General features: G+C 49.1%; 1 protein-coding gene across 6 annotated transcripts in view; it reads right to left on the bottom strand.

Moving 5' to 3' along the window:
- Positions 1-15,631, bottom strand: part of TNS3 (tensin 3) — a 269,285-nt gene that overhangs the window by 220,075 nt on the left and 33,579 nt on the right. The window contains exon 1 of one of the 6 annotated variants that reach the window (XM_064169930.1): positions 8,717-8,809. The exons of 3 other annotated variants lie outside the window; for them this stretch is intronic. The gene's annotated coding sequence lies outside the window, so the exon portion shown is untranslated. Of the gene's footprint in view, positions 1-6,888; positions 6,952-7,139; positions 7,161-8,716; positions 8,810-15,631 lie in introns of those variants that run through there. 2 more of the 6 variants (XM_064169932.1, XM_064169931.1) reach the window with 2 other exon arrangements.

Consider the following 15,631-nt stretch of genomic DNA (forward strand, 5'->3'; position numbering starts at 1 on the left):
GGGGACACAGTCTCAAATTGTGCCAGGGCAGGTCTAGGCTGGCTGTTAGGAGGAAGTTGTTGGCAGAGAAAGTGATTGGCATTGGAATGGGCTGCCCAGGGAGGTGGTGGAGTTGCCATCCCTGGAGGTGTTGAAGCAAAGCCTGGATGAGGCACTTAGTGCCATGGTCTTGTTGACTGGCTAGGGCTGGGTGCTAGGTTGGACTGGATGAGCTTGGAGGTCTCTTTCAACCAGGTTGATTCTATGATTCCAATATCTTGAAACACACAGTGATTTTGCACAGATGAATCTTAACATAAGATTCACACCTACAAACTTATCCATGCTGTGATACAGCAGACAGACAAAGGGATGGCAGGATAGTCCAAAGTATTTCCAGTAACCACAGTATAAAAGGCAAAAAGAAGACACTTAAAGGAACACTGGCATCCTTAAATGGCAGGCCACCAAATGCTCTTCAAATAATGCAGAACAGTTGGATCTAAGCTACAGCAAGACCACTGCTATCTCTCTGCTGAAAGGGAACACCTGCAGGGTTACACAAAGCACAAACCAGGGAACTCTTCTTGGCAGGAGACTACAAAATTCTTGTCAGCCCCCTCTTTCCAGAGCCATAACTTGGAAAACTTGCTAATATTTACCTGTCACATTTCACTTGTGGATTGAAGATGCACTTTTAAAGCAGGTGTGCTGCTGATATTTGAAAAACACAAGTGTGCTTTCAGAAAGCCATAATCAAGGAGCAAAAGCAGCTAAGATAGAATCATAGAATCAACCAGGTTGGAATCACAGGTTTCTGGATGGTCATAAACTTCCAGCATCCACTATTCTGACTAGACAGGGGAAAGCAGAGATAGATTTCAAGAAACAGACTAATAACTATCTCAGTATTTTGCTCAAATCTATCAGTCTAAAACTTCACTTAAAATCCATTTTACTACTAAAAGTCTGCATCCTCCCCAGGAGTTTGATCTTAAATCCCCTAATCCATTGAAACTGACATTGGAACTGCAGGTTTCAGAAGCCAAAGTAGTAGGTCATAAATTGTACTTGATTTCTCATCTTCCAGGTAAATTTCTTCTCAATAGAAATAACCCTGAAGGCTGAGAGTGGTCAATAGCTGCAAGAATAAGTGATTGCAAAAAGAAAACCAAAGCACACCTCAGGAATGGCTTCTTTTTAATTAGAGAGATAACTTATATTCATAAGGAAGTGTTTTCAGAGGTCTTTTAAACACAAATCAAATCGATTACAGCTAAAATCAAATGCAGTTAATCTTAAGTCAGGGTACAGGCTCTCACTTCTCAACCACAGCAACAGGCTGTGTGTTTAGGGACTACATTCAGGTAGCTCCATCAAATGCAGTAGGAATTGTTTGTTACTCAAATCCAGACAGATGAAGTTTAAACTTTGTTTTTTAATAGGCAAATTACCCATAACCTGGCAGAAGAGCAATGTCAACAATCCATAAAAAATTACATTTGGATTGCAAACACTACAGAAAGCCTCAGATACACCAGGTAAACAAACCCCAGCATGTGTGCTCAGGAAATTACATGTTCTCAGACCTACATGCACACAAGAGCCACAAAGACAGTCTTTGCTCTAGGTTTCTTTGCTTTGCTTTCAGGCCACTGACTGTTAGGAAAGCATCCTCTACCAAGCCTCTATCACCTATTCACCACCACATCCAGACAAAGCAAAAGCTTGGGTGCACACGAGTTGTGTTACTATGACTAATTACTTTACAATTTGGGGAAAACTCATAAACAGCTGCTGAACACAGATCACATTTTCCTCTTCACTAGTTGCAGGAAGAGCAGAAAACAAGGATGGCCACGACGCAGTACAGAGCTGAACGCTGCTAGAGCTAAGTGTACCAAAACACTCCACTTTCAGTAGAAACCTCTTTTAGAGAGTAATCTATTAACTTGTAGGTGGGATCAGACAGCCTGGAATGCTTGAGCTATGGCTGGCCAGAGCACATCTCAAGTTTCCCCAGGTAACAGTGATTCTGCTTCATGCTTAAGCCCATAAGCAGGAAGGGGAGGGTCTGCACGCACAGCACAGAGGGAAAACCATCAGGCCTTTAAGCCAGGATGCTCTCTTGCAATGTGGAAGGCTCAAGTTCAAGCTCATGCTCTCCCTTGCTCTCATTGCAGATGAGCAGCTCAAACATGGGGCTACGCTATCTGTTTCTCCCCGACTCTGAATTATTTCTTACTGTGGTCTGGTCTTAGATCCCCAAACTAACTTCTCCCCCTCCCTTTTTCCCAGTGGAGTGCCCTCAATTCCCCCCGACCCTGAGCATCCCCTGAACCACTTTCAACTGCAGCCACCTGCTGAATCACCAAAACAGAAATAGAGAGATCTGAGGGCAGAAAACCACCTCAAAAGGCATTAACTGGGATGAATACGGGTGATTAGGCCACAAAAATGCCCTAATTTGGCAATCAAGAAGCCCTGCAAAGACCTGTTTTGTCTGAGGTATTTTCGTGCCCAAAGACAGGAGGTGTAATGTCCTTTATTTTCCTACTGGTGCAAAGAAGCACTGCCAGAGAAAATATTTCTGAAGGCTCTTGATGCCACAAGACAACACTGTGCAAGCAGCCCTCAAATTACATCCTAGTGACGTCTTTCTTCAGTTCACCTTCTCAAATGAGTTTTAGTAGTACTAGCTACAGAAAAAGGGCAAGCATAGAAAGACTCAGGATAGAATCACAGAATCAACCAGGTTGGAAGAGACCTCCAAGCTCAGCCAGTCCAACCTAGCACCCAGCCCTATCCAGTCAACCAGACCATGGCACTAAGTGCCTCATCCAGGCTTTGCTTCAACACCTCCAGGCACAGCGACTCCACCACCACCCTGGGCAGCTCATTCCAATGCCAATCACTCTCTCTGCCAACAACTTCCTCTTAACATCCAGTCTAGACCTCCTCCAGAACAAGTTGAGACTGTGTCCCCTTCTTCTGATGCTGGTTGTCTGGGAGAAGAGACCAACTCCACCTGGCTACGACCTCCTTTCAGGTAGTTGTAGACAGCAATGAAGTCCCCCCGAGCCTCCTCTTCTGCAGGCTGCACATCCCCAGCTCCCTCAGCCTCTCCAATCCATTTTACTTGAATTAAGAAGGTGTAAACAGACTTGTATTGATGGGTTGGCATGAGCTTACACAACAGTCTGAGAAATGGCAGGTGAGAGACAAGAAGGCAGGATGGTACATTCGAAATGTTACATGATGTTTTTAATGCTAAGAGCTACAAATGCACTGATGTTGCAGGATTCCACAGTTGGTATCAGAGTAAAATGATCTCCTTGGAGAAAACTAAAATCAGAAACAGCATTTTAATTGAAAGTTAAAAACATATTCCTGCAAGTTAAAGGTAGCATCACTCGATTCTTTGCTTTTAAACAGGGATTGAAAAAAGGTTACCTCAACTCTGCACTTTTTCGGTCCATTTCTGTGCTTAAGGCTTAAAAGATCACAGGATGTTAGAGGCTGGAAGGGACCCAAGGAGATCATCCAGTCCAACCATCCTGCCAGAGAAGGACAATACTATCTAGCACAGATCACACAGGAACACATCCAGATAGGTCTTGAAAGGCTCCAGAGAAGGAGACCTCACAACCTTATCACCATCACCTTAGTCCTTCAGTAAATCACTGCAAGACATACCTTAAGCAAAAAAGTTATCTCCAGAAGTGCCTCCTGAATATATAAACTTAGTTGACTGTGGTCCAAGCACCATCATTCTCTTGCATTCCCTAAAATCACAAATAAGTACCTTTCTAACTGCATTAACATCCTCCTTCTGCCATCCCCAAAGTATCTAGGTGGCTTCTGGAACTACAAAGACAGAACAGCATCCTCCCTTCCTCCGTCTCCAAGGCTGCTTTTCAGATCTTTTCCAGCAGAGGTGCACTGGAAGAAGGCTGCACCAACACACCTGCCCATTAGATTACTGCAAGTCAATCTGTTAGCTTATGCCTCAAGCAGTTCATTATCTCCATTCTGTTATCACTCAGGTCTGTACCCGCAGGGTAATGAGACAGTGGCATGGGCAGGGGGGAAAACAAAACAGACAAAAGACAGGTGAACACCTAGTCCCTGCGAAGTAAGGCAGTGTTAATTTCCTATCACTAGCAGATCACTACAACAGAGTGATCTGCAGAGCCTGCAGGCTATGGAAATTCTGCTTTAAAGCATCAAGCACACAACAGCTCTGCCCCCTTCCTGAACTGCAGAAGCCTTAAGTGTGCAGGTCCAGTTATATTCTTAGACTACACCTACAAAAATTATCAACTTGAAAAGCACAGTGACATGGTGAATCAAGTGGCAGGAAAGGGGGAGAGGACACTTAGCATTATCACTGCAGAGTTGCCCACGCTGCTCTAACAATAGCTGAAAGGTCACTCCCAGCAGTGATGATGTGCATTCTGCCACTCCAAGCACTGTGCTAAAGGACTGATGTCACAAGCCCAGATGAACACGGTGAACACACTGCTGCCAGAGTGCCAGGGGTACTGCTAGGGGCAAGGCAGCAGATTGTTCCATCCCAGGGTGGAAAAATAGCATCTTCCAGGCTGCTGCTCTCAGCCTCAGTTTTCACCTATCATCACATGGCAGGCCTCGCTTCCAGGACATTGTCCTGCTGAAACTTTAATAGTTTTGACATTTCTAGGTTGACTGTTTCCCTCCACTGACCTCACTAAAACAATGTGCTGCTGAACACCTGAAAATACTTAAGTGTTATTCTGTGTTACAGACCTGCTCTGGAAAAAACAAACAGGAACTGAAACAGACTTTCAGAGGCACACCTGACTTGCTTCTCACCTTACAGACACAAAGGTAGTAAGGTCAGAAGAGACAAACAAACAAAACGAAACACAGAAACACCCCACACAGCAAAAAACACCAGCCAAAACAAGCTTGAACCAAAGCACTTATATGCTCCCTGTCCCTCACCTCTCTTATCACACAGCTCTTTCCTTATGGATGAAGAGCCTCCATAAGAGGAATTTTCCAAGAGAAGATTAATCAGCAATAGCTCAGGTATGTAGCTGATACATAAAGACTCTGTTTGAGATTTGGTAACTTCTACTTATTCTCAATCCTGTATTTGAGCCCTCTGCATGGAACAGGAACTGAGGTTGACTTGACCTGCAAAGGTTCTTTCCTGCACTTCACCTTCTTGTTGCTGGTCAGTCAGAGCTTCTCAACCCACCACAGTGCTGAACAAGTCTAAGGTTTCTGAATGATAAACAACAGGAACTGCTCCACAGTGCTATTTCACTCCAGCAATTCATTTTAAGCCCTGAGGAAGTGGGGTTGCTTAGTCTGGAGAAAAGGATGATGAGGGAAGAAACCTCATTGCACTCCACAACTCCCTGGAAAGGAGGTTGCAGCCAGATCTGGGGCTTGGTCTCTTCTTCTAGTGAACAAGTGCTGGGAGATGAGAAAATGGCCTCAAGATGCTCCAGGGCAAGTTTAAGTCAGATATTAGAATAAATTTCTTTGCTGAAAGGGTTCTCAAACACTGCACACATAGCCCAAGAGGCGTTCACAAGTCACAAAGATGTGGTGCTGAGGGACATGGTTTAGCACCAGCCTTGGTAGAATTAGAGAATGGTTGGACTCAATGATCATAGAATGGTTTAGGTTGGAAGGGACCTCAAGGATCATCCAGTCCCAAACCCCTGCCATAGGCAGGGACACCTCCCACTAGAAAGTCACTCAAGGTCTCATCCAACCTGGCCTTGAACACCTCCAGGGAGGGAGCAGCCACAATCTTCCTGGGCAACCTGTGCCAGTGTCTCACCACCCTCACTGCAAACAACTTCTTCCTAACATCTAGTTTCAATCTCCCCTCTGCCAGTTTAAACCCATTCCTCCTCATCCTGTCATTACAAGACCTTGTCAGTAGTCCCTCCCCAGCCTTCCTGTAGGCCCTCTTCAGATACTGGAAGGCCACTCCAAGGTCTCTTTGAAGGTCCTTTGCAAAGGACCTAAATGTCCTGAAAGTCTTTTCCAAACACAACAACTCTATGATTCTGTGACAACAGGTAAATGAATATACCTTATTTAACACTTGAATAAACACCTCCACTGTGGTCTTCACAACATTATTCAAGGAGTCTCAGTGTCAGAATTGGCAACAAGGCCAATCACTCCATATTTTAGGCTGCACTTAAAAGGACAGCAATACACAGCACTCTTCACATCACAAGAACACAATGACAAACAGTAATGTGTAAGCTACTACATTTTCTCCACCTGAAAAAAATGAAGCTGTAAATGTCTGACAAGTTTTGTGATGCTGATGGATAAGGCACATTCAGCAGTCACTTCTATGTTAGCAACTGGACATTCTCAACAGATACTCATAAGGATCATGAGAATCTTCCAGCAAGCAAATGAGTTAATTTGAATCTTCAACAGCCAGCCAGAAAAACATCACTAGAAATTCTCCCTAGGAATGAAACAGAACTCTGAGCCCTAATATTAAATGCTTAACCAACCATTATACTCCTTGCAGTATATTTAGTGACTCTGAGATTAATTTATTTGTATTGCTAATGTCTGACCACATTTGGGTTTACTTCATTACACCTGCTTTGCAGTTTTAGCACTGCTCACTATTTTGGTTACCACCTCTGGTTTTGTTTCTGTGAAAGACTATGTTTAGAGACACAAAAGTAATTAGACCATTAGTGTTTTACTCAAGCCTCACCAGTCTGTCCAAAATACAACTTCATTTTCCACCCTTCTGGTCACTTCCAGAGAAGGAAAGTCAGGCACAAAAAGAGATTAAGAAGCTCTCCATCGCCTTTGTCAGACACAAAGGAAATTGCTGCACTCTTCCCATCTTCTGCAGTGTTATTTCAATACCTCAGTGACACCACACCGCTGCCAGCCATAGGTTTGATGGTCAAACAGAGATGAGCCGCAGGAAAGGACTAACACAGCATTCTGCAAGGAGCACAGCCACAGAAAACACCTACAGTGATGCTCTTTTGCTGTGTTCCTACTATAAATACTTCCTACGTCACTGGGAAATAAGACCAGGCCAAGGGAGGTAATGCCAACTGTAACAACATCTCAAAATATCATAGTTTACTGAAAGTAAAGCAGAAAGGTACCTTGCAATAAGCCAAGAGACTGCGGTGAACACCGATCAAACCACTTGTGGTCACTGCCTTCTCTAAATAATTATGCCTTACAACACTAACACATCTATCCTGAAACTGATTGTTTTAACTCCGAGAACTTGGCAATGCAACACTGGTTCCTGAGCACCTGTACTTCCAACGACTTTAACGACTAATTAAGCCATCCAGTAAACACTAGCTGCTAAAAGTAATCAATTTAATTACAACAACAACAAAACCCTTTCAGCTGCAGAGAATGAAAGCCCCTCTACTCCCAATACTTCAGAGGTTCTACTTCGCAGCTTCAAAGCCATCAAGTACCTCATTAGCTTCAGCAAAAGCCCCACTTAGGGGCTCAACAATAAACCTGACTAACTAGCTGCAGCCCTTTGCAGAAGCAGCCAGCTTAAGACATCTGTAATCAGTCACGGTGTTGAGCAATATCCAGAAGGTTCCTATCGAACACAACACGGAATAGCTCCAAAGCCTGGCTCCTAAGGCTGTGCAGCCCTTGCGGCTCTTGCCACCACTTTGTTTCATGCCCAGCAAAAGGCGAACGCTGCTATTACAGATGTAATGGCTACCACAGGGCGCTCCTCAACAAACACAAGAAAGCCTCTCTAATTACGCAAAACGCTGCAATTAGCACCTAATCCTCGGCCTGGAAACCGGACACTGAGCTGAGGCACAACTCCTTACCGCTCAGGAGATCATCTCGACTCGGAGAACGCCGGAGCCGGAGCCGTCCGGCCTGCGCTCCCGCTCAGCACCCACGCCAAAAGCTGCTCGGGACCTGGGCAGTTGGCAGAAGACACACAAAGGTCCTGGACCTCGATCTTCCGTAACGAACGTTTCTCTGAGAAAAGCACCGGTAAACAGCTGGAGATGTTAACCCTGCCGTAAGGCAGCCGGCACTTGTAGCTAGTGATGGCAAACCGCTTAGCAGCTGGGCATCGGGGGCGATTCGAGGGGGGAGCAACGAAGAACACCACTCCTCACAGCCACGCTGCAACGGTGCCGAGCAGCCTCGGCGGGGACCGGCGCTGAAGCCCGGAGGACGGCGCGCTGCCCCGGGAACCCCCAGCCCGCCACCGGGCACGGCGCCAGCCCGGCCAACTCGCGGCTTTCAGTAACTTTCCAGCAGAGAAACGCGCCTTGCCGCTGCCATGCCCGGCACGGAGAGCCCCAACTCCAACACACACACTCGGAAGAGGCGCCCCGGCCGGACCCTGCCTGCGGACGACGCCGGCTCCCAGTCCGCCGACATCATCCCGCCCGCCCCGCCAGGCGCTCCGCCACCTTTGCCCGCTTCATCACACGGCGCGCTCCGCCGCAGGACGGCGTCCCGGTCCCTCCCGCCAGCCCCGCACCGCCGGGGGAGGGCAGGCAGGCCCCGCCGCCGGGCACTGCCGCCCCTCCACACAGAGCGCGGCCCGCCCGGTGGCGTACGGCCCCGCAGCTGCGCCCGCCGCAGCGGCTCCGCGGCCCGCCGAGGCTCCCTTTCCTGGCCTCCGCCCCGCGGGGAACAAAGCCCCGCGCTGCCGCCCCCGACGGCTCCCCGAGTTTACCTCGCTTTCGCCGGCTGCGCGGCGCGGCGGGGCTGGGCAGAGCGGCTGCAAAGCGGGAGCGGCGGCTCCCCCTCCCCCAGCACCGCACACACTTGTTGTTACTTCCTACGGTCCCTCCAGCGCCTCGATCAAGGCTGAGAAGGAGGCGGGGAAGAGGCGCGGAGCACCGCTGCCGGCGTGAGGAGTGGGGGAGGAAGCGGGGCAGCCCCTCGGCGCCCTCCCTGCGCCAGCCACACCGCCCCCATCTCTGCCCTGCTACCTGGCGCGGTCCCCCCGAGGCGCCGGCGCTGGCCTGGCCCCCCGCCCGGAGAGCCCGTCCCTCGGCAGAGACCTCCGCCACTCGCAGGGCCGCGATTCCCAGCCTGTGCTCCCGAGGCTTGGAGTTTAAGCTCAAGGCTGGAGCCGCGGCCTCTGGGGCACGCACCCGCCTGCTCCCGGGCCAGCCGTGGCTGCTGGCAGGGAGCTCAGCACCCCGAAGCCGCAGGACTGGTCACAGCCCGCCGGGTGCTGAGGGCCTCCTCCGGCCTACGCTCCCCAGCACGGTATCAGAGGGGCCGGCATGGTCCCCAAAAGCAGAGCTCAGCCGCTGCCCCAGGCCACAGATTCCCTGTGCCTGTGCGTGCCCCTGCAAGCGCAGCTCTCCGCTGACAATGATCTATTTGCTCACCGAGAGCTGCCTCTCCCCTGAGGCAGCTCCGCATCTGGAGCTCCTGTGGTTCCCACTGTCCTCTGTACCTGCTGGGCATGAGGAAATATTTATTTCACAGTATCCCAGTATCATCAGGGTTGGAAGAGACCTCACAGATCATCAAGTCCAACCCTTTACCACAGAGCTCAAGGCCAGACCATGGCACCAAGTGCCACGTCCAGTCCTGCCTTGAACAGCTCCAGGGACGGCGACTCCACCACCTCCCCGGGCAGCCCATTCCAGTGTCCAATGACTCTCTCAGGGAAGAACTTTCTCCTCACCTCCAGCCTAAATTTCCCCTGGTGCAGCCTGGGGCTGTGTCCTCTTGTTCTGGTGCTGGCCACCTGAGAGAAGAGAGCAACCTCCTTCTGGCCACAACCACCCCTCAGGTAGTTGTAGACAGCAATAAGGTCTGCCCTGAGCCTCCTCTTCTCCAGGCTAACCAATCCCAGCTCCCTCAGCCTCTCCTCGTAGGGCTGTGCTCAAGGCCTCTCCCCAGCCTCGTCGCCCTTCTCTGGACACGCTCAAGCATCTCAATGTCCCTCCTCAACTGGGGGGCCAGGCAATTGAACAGGCTGCCCAGGGAGGTAGTGCAGCACCCCTGGAGAACTCAAGAAGCACATAGTAGATGTGGCACTTAAGGGTATAGTTTAGGGCTCCTGGTAGCTGGATTACAGTTGGACTCATGGCCGTCATAGAATCAAGCAGGTTGGAAGAGACCTCCAAGCTCATCCAGTCCAACCTAGCACCCAGCCCTAGCCAATCAACCAGACCATGGCACTAAGTACCTCATCCAGGCTTTGCTTCCACACCTCCAGGGATGGCAACTCCACCACCTCCCTGGGCAGCCCATTCCAATGCCAATCACTCTCTCTGCCAACAACTTCCTAACGTCCAGCCTAGACCTCCCCTGGCACAACTTGAGGCTGTGTGTAGGAGTCTGCTGCTACGTGCTGAGCAGGGTCACTTGCGTGGTACAAAAACCAAGGAAAGAGCAGGGAGGAAACACAGGCACTGCGACCATTTCGCTCAGCGCTGCAGAAAGCAGAGGTCTCGCTCCTGATGCAAAGGATGCAACTTAATCTCCTTCCAATGGTGAAGAATTTCCTCCCCAAATTCACCCTAAAACTCAGCTGAAGCAGGAATAAACTGAGGTGCATTCCTCACGGTTTTTTAGTTTTATACATATATATATATATATATATATATATATATTTACTGAAGCAAATCATAGAATCATAGAATCAATGGGGTTGGAAGAGACCTCCAAGCTCAGCCAGTCCAACCTAGCACCCAGCCCTATCCAGTCAACCAGACCATGGCACTAAGTGCCTCATCCAGGCTTTTCTTGAAGACCTCCAGGGATGGTGCCTCCACCACCTCCCTGGGCAGCCCATTCCAATGCCAATCACTCTCTCTGTGAAGAACTTCCTCCTAACATCCAGCCTATACTTCCCCCAGCATAACTTGAGACTGTGTCCCCTTGTTCTGTTGCTGGTTGCCTGGCAGAAGAGACCAACCCCACCTGGCTACAGCCTCCCTTCAGGTAGTTGCAGACAGTAATAAGATCACCCCTGAGCCTCCTCTTCTCCAGGCTAAACAGCCCCAGCTCCCTCAGCCTCTCCTCATAAAAGTGTAATTTAATAGGACTGAGATGCCTAACCCAGACGACACTATCAGCTGACAACAGAGGCCTCACCTAGAAGTGGAGGTGTATCACTAGAGACAGTGGGTTTCACCATTTCTTTTATGCCCAGAACCCCATGTAAAGGTGTCCATAGCCTCTTTGCAACTTGATTCTGAAACAAGCTCATGGATGCAAATGCTGAGCACTAAGAGATACCTCACTCTGTTAGAGGCAAGATTTACAATCAGCCCATTCTAGCATGAGGCATTTTCCCCTGGCTGACTGTGATGGTTTGGGTGTAACCTGCCCCCCCTCCCCACTTTGGAAAATCACCCAGACTAGAAACTTGAGTCCCCAGGAGGGGCTCTCAACCACCCTTTCACCTTCCTCCCATCCCTCTACCTTACCCAAGACTTTGCCTTATGCCCAAGGTAGTTTGGAGGGTTGGCCAAGGGGGTTAGGAAGCAGATGGATTTAGTCACACAGATGGCAGGTTAGGTTAGAGAGAGGTTCAGCCCCAGAGAGACAGAGAGCAACTCTGTTTTCTATGTTTGTGTTCTTGTTCTTACACATCTCAGCAAGCCTATGAGTGCAGCAGACATCACCATTGGTTCCCTTTCACAGCCTGTAGTCTAATTCTTCTCACCAAAACATTCTGGCTAGGCTCAAACTAGCACACTGACTTAGGCAACAGAGTGATTTGCATTGAGGAGGAAGGACTCCCAAGAGACAGAGATCTCTAGAGATCCCAGAGATGAGCTTCAAAATTCAGTCTAAGCCTGTTCTTTGCAATGCTTTGTATTAAGGGAATAGGCTGACAGCTGACTATATGGAAACCAGTAACATCCAAACATAGGTAGGCTACTCACTGAGAGACAGCAACACAATGAACACTGAGCAAACCAAAGATAAACTAACTCCCAGGCATGCTTAGTGTCTTACTGGGACAAGACTATGTTGTACTGCTAGGAAAGCTCCAGCATACTTAGAAGCCAGACATAATCAAACCCCTTTATGCGTCATCGTATCTTAAACTTCTTTCCCGTCGCTGCCAAGCAGAGAAAGAGCACATGTGTTACAGACCTTTGAGACATCTCACTGTCCTCTCAGGCACAGCTTCTCTCAAACTTAATGCTGGATGCCATCTGCATGACCCCACTGTGTGGTTCAAATTAAATGCAGAGATACAGGCTGGGGTCAGAGTGGCTGGAGAGCAGCCAGAGAGAGAGGGATCTGGGAGTGCTGATTGATACCCGCCTGAACATGAGCCAGCAGTGTGCCCAGGTGGCCAAGAGAGCCAGTGGCATCCTGGCCTGCATCAGGAATGGTGTGGCCAGCAGGAGCAGGGAGGTCATTCTGCCCCTGTACTCTGCACTGCTTAGACCACACCTTGAGTGCTGTGTTCAGTTCTGGGCCCCCCAGTTTAGGAGGGACATTGAGATGCTGGAGTGTGTCCAGAGAAGGGCGACGAGGCTGGGGAGAGGCCTTGAGCACAGCCCTACGAGGAGAGGCTGAGGGAGCTGGGATTGGTTAGCCTGGAGAAGAGGAGGCTCAGGGGTGACCTTATTGCTGTCTACAACTACCTGAGGGGTGGTTGTGGCCAGGAGGAGGTTGCTCTCTTCTCTCAGGTGGCCAGCACCAGAACGAGAGGACACAGCCTCAAGCTATGCCAGGGGAAATTTAGGCTGGAGGTGAGGAGAAAGTTCTTCCCTGAGAGAGTCATTGGACACTGGAATGGGCTGCCCGGGGAGGTGGTGGAGTCGCCGTCCCTGGAGCTGTTCAAGGCAGGACTGGACATGGCACTTGGTGCCATGGTCTAGCCTTGAGCTCTGTGGTAAAGGGTTGGACTTGATGATCTATGAGGTCTCTTCCAACCTTGGTGATACTGTGAAAGATTCTGGGAATGGAATCAAGCTCTTAATCAGCAGTGCACAGATGCATACGATCAGCACCTTCAAAGCATCACATCTGCTGGTTTGCTTAACCATGTATCGCATAATCACCTGAAAATTTCATCAACAAAACAGGCAAACAAACAAAGAAAAAACGATTACAGCCAGCTTCTAGCTTTCAAATCAAAGTTTCAAAACCTAAAGCTCAAGGAAAGAAGGCAGAAATTAGTGTGGTTTATAAAATTTAAACTGTTGTGTGGCTTCAGCTTTCTGCCACATGATGTTCGAGTGCTTGCACTTGGCAGCACTCCTTGTGTATGCAGATAGCATCCCACAGATGCATGTTTTTACACAGAGATGACACTTGCCAAAGGGAAAAAATGTGTTCATTTTTTGCAGTACACCATTAAGACTCCATGTCAGGAAGTTCAGAGTGGAGGGTTACTGCCACAGTGTTAGCTTGGAGCAGAATCATAGAATCAGTCAGGGTTGGAAGGGACCACAAGGATCATCTCATTCCAACCTTCCTGCCATGCCCAGGGACACCCTACCCTAGAGCAGGCTGTACAGAGGTTCAACCAGCCTGGCCTTAAACACCTCCAGCCATGGGGCCTCAACCACCTCCCTGGGCAACCCATTCCAGCCTCTCACCACTCTCATGCTCAACAACTTCCTCCTCATCTTCAGCCTGAATCTCCCCACCTCCAGCTTTGCTCCATCTCCCCCATTCCTGCCACTCCCTGACAGCCTCAAAAGTCCCTCCCCAGCTTTTTTGTAGCCCACTTCAGATCCTGCAAGGCCACAAGAAGGTCACCTGGGAACCTCCTCTTCTCCAGCCTGTACAGCCCCAATTCTTTCAGTCTGTCCTCACAGCAGAGCTGCTCCATCCCTCTGAGCATGCCAGTGGCCCTTCTCTGGACACACTCCAGCATCTCCACATCCCTCTTGTAATGGGGGCTCCAGAACTGGATGCAGTACTCCAGGTGGGGTCTCAGCAGAGCAGAGTAGAGGGGGAGAATCACCTCCCTGGCCCTGCTGGCCACGGTTCTCCTGCTGCAGCCCAGGCTCTGGTTGTCCCTCTGGGCTTCAAGTGCACACTGCTGGCTCACTGCTGGAGTAACTGCATTCTTCACATTTACTACAAGTGGCTTTGACAAATAGTATCTCTAATATGTTTACATCCCTAATCATAACCTCTATATTCTGAATTCTTCCCCTCCTCCCTTTTTCTAGGAGGAAGAATAGTAAAGGAGAGAGAAAAATCCATGTCTGTGTCTTAAAGAACTCTACCTGTAGTTGAACCTGCCTAGAGGTGAAGTCAATGAACAAGTTAAACATTCATCTCAGATACATACTTGCTGCACCAAGGAATCTGCTGTGCAAAGAGAATTTCTAAGCCAACCTACTAATCAAAATAGCCTTGCTTTCTACTTTAATGACCCCACAAACACTTAAAAATTCCAAAGTATGGAGTAAAAGGAGTGATGCTAGGGACTCATGCCTTCTACACACTGCATTTTGCATGGTGCTTTGTTCCTGCTGGTTTCTGCATGAGCAAGCGACTTTGAGTAATCTGTCAGGTAAACAAATAAAACTTTCAAATCAGAATGAAGAGAGACTGCTCATTTGATCAGCACTGAGCTGACACTAACCATCCACTCTAGGCAGCAACAAAGAACTTGGAGAGCAAGTTTTGCAGAGATGAGGGCACAGAAAGAATGGGGTTCAGTCCCAGCTAGCTGTTGCTATTTTGCTTAAATCACAGAATCATAGAATGGTTTAGTTTGGAAGGGACCTCAAAGATCATCCAGTTCCAACCCCCTGCCATAGGCAGGGACACCTCCCACTAGAACAGGTCACTCAACACAAATCCAAATCAGAACAGTATTGTTTCCTGTTAAAGAATATATACAGTGACAACATATGCTGTATCTATGACCAGTCACAAGGCATACAGATGCACATCACCTTTGTGTCAAGAGGACATGACAAATACCAAGTTTTCCTTGAGCAAGCCTACTAAAACTTGGTACATGTTTTCAAAGCAGTCCATTAATACTGAACTGTAAGCAAAGATCACAAAAGAACAGTTACTTTGGAACTACTTAAAGCTAGTCTTGTTCAGCATCTTTGTCAGTGACATGGACAGAGGCTCTGAGTGCAGCCTCAGCAAGTTTGCTGATGACACCAAGCTGTGTGGTGCAGCAGACAGGATGGAGGGAAGTGATCCATACAGAGAGACCTTGACAGGCTGGAGAGGTGGGCACAAGCCAACCTCAGGAGGTTCAACAAGGCCAAGTGTAAGGTCCTGCAGCTGGGTTGGGGCGATCTCAGGCACTGATATAGGCTGCACAGTGACTGGCTTGAGAGTAGCCCTGAGGAGAGGGACTTGGGGATGCTGCTGAATGAGAAGCTCAACATGAGCCAGCAGTGTGCACTTGCAGCCCAGAAAGCCAAGCAGAGCCTGGGCTGCATTAGAAGTGTGGCCAGCAGGGCAAGGGAGGTGATTCTCCCCCTCTACTCCACTCTGCTGAGACCCCACCTGGAGCACTGCATACAGTTCTGGAGGACTGCATATAGTTCTGGAGCCTCCATTACAAGAGGGATGTGGAGATGCTGGAAAGTGTCCAGAGAAGGGCCAGGAGGATGCTCAGAGGGCTGCACCAGCTCTGCTGTGAGCACAGACTGAAAGAGTTGGGGCTGTGCAG

This window comes from Pogoniulus pusillus, chromosome 32 (assembly GCF_015220805.1).
Source record: "Pogoniulus pusillus isolate bPogPus1 chromosome 32, bPogPus1.pri, whole genome shotgun sequence".
Taxonomy (NCBI): domain Eukaryota; kingdom Metazoa; phylum Chordata; class Aves; order Piciformes; family Lybiidae; genus Pogoniulus; species Pogoniulus pusillus.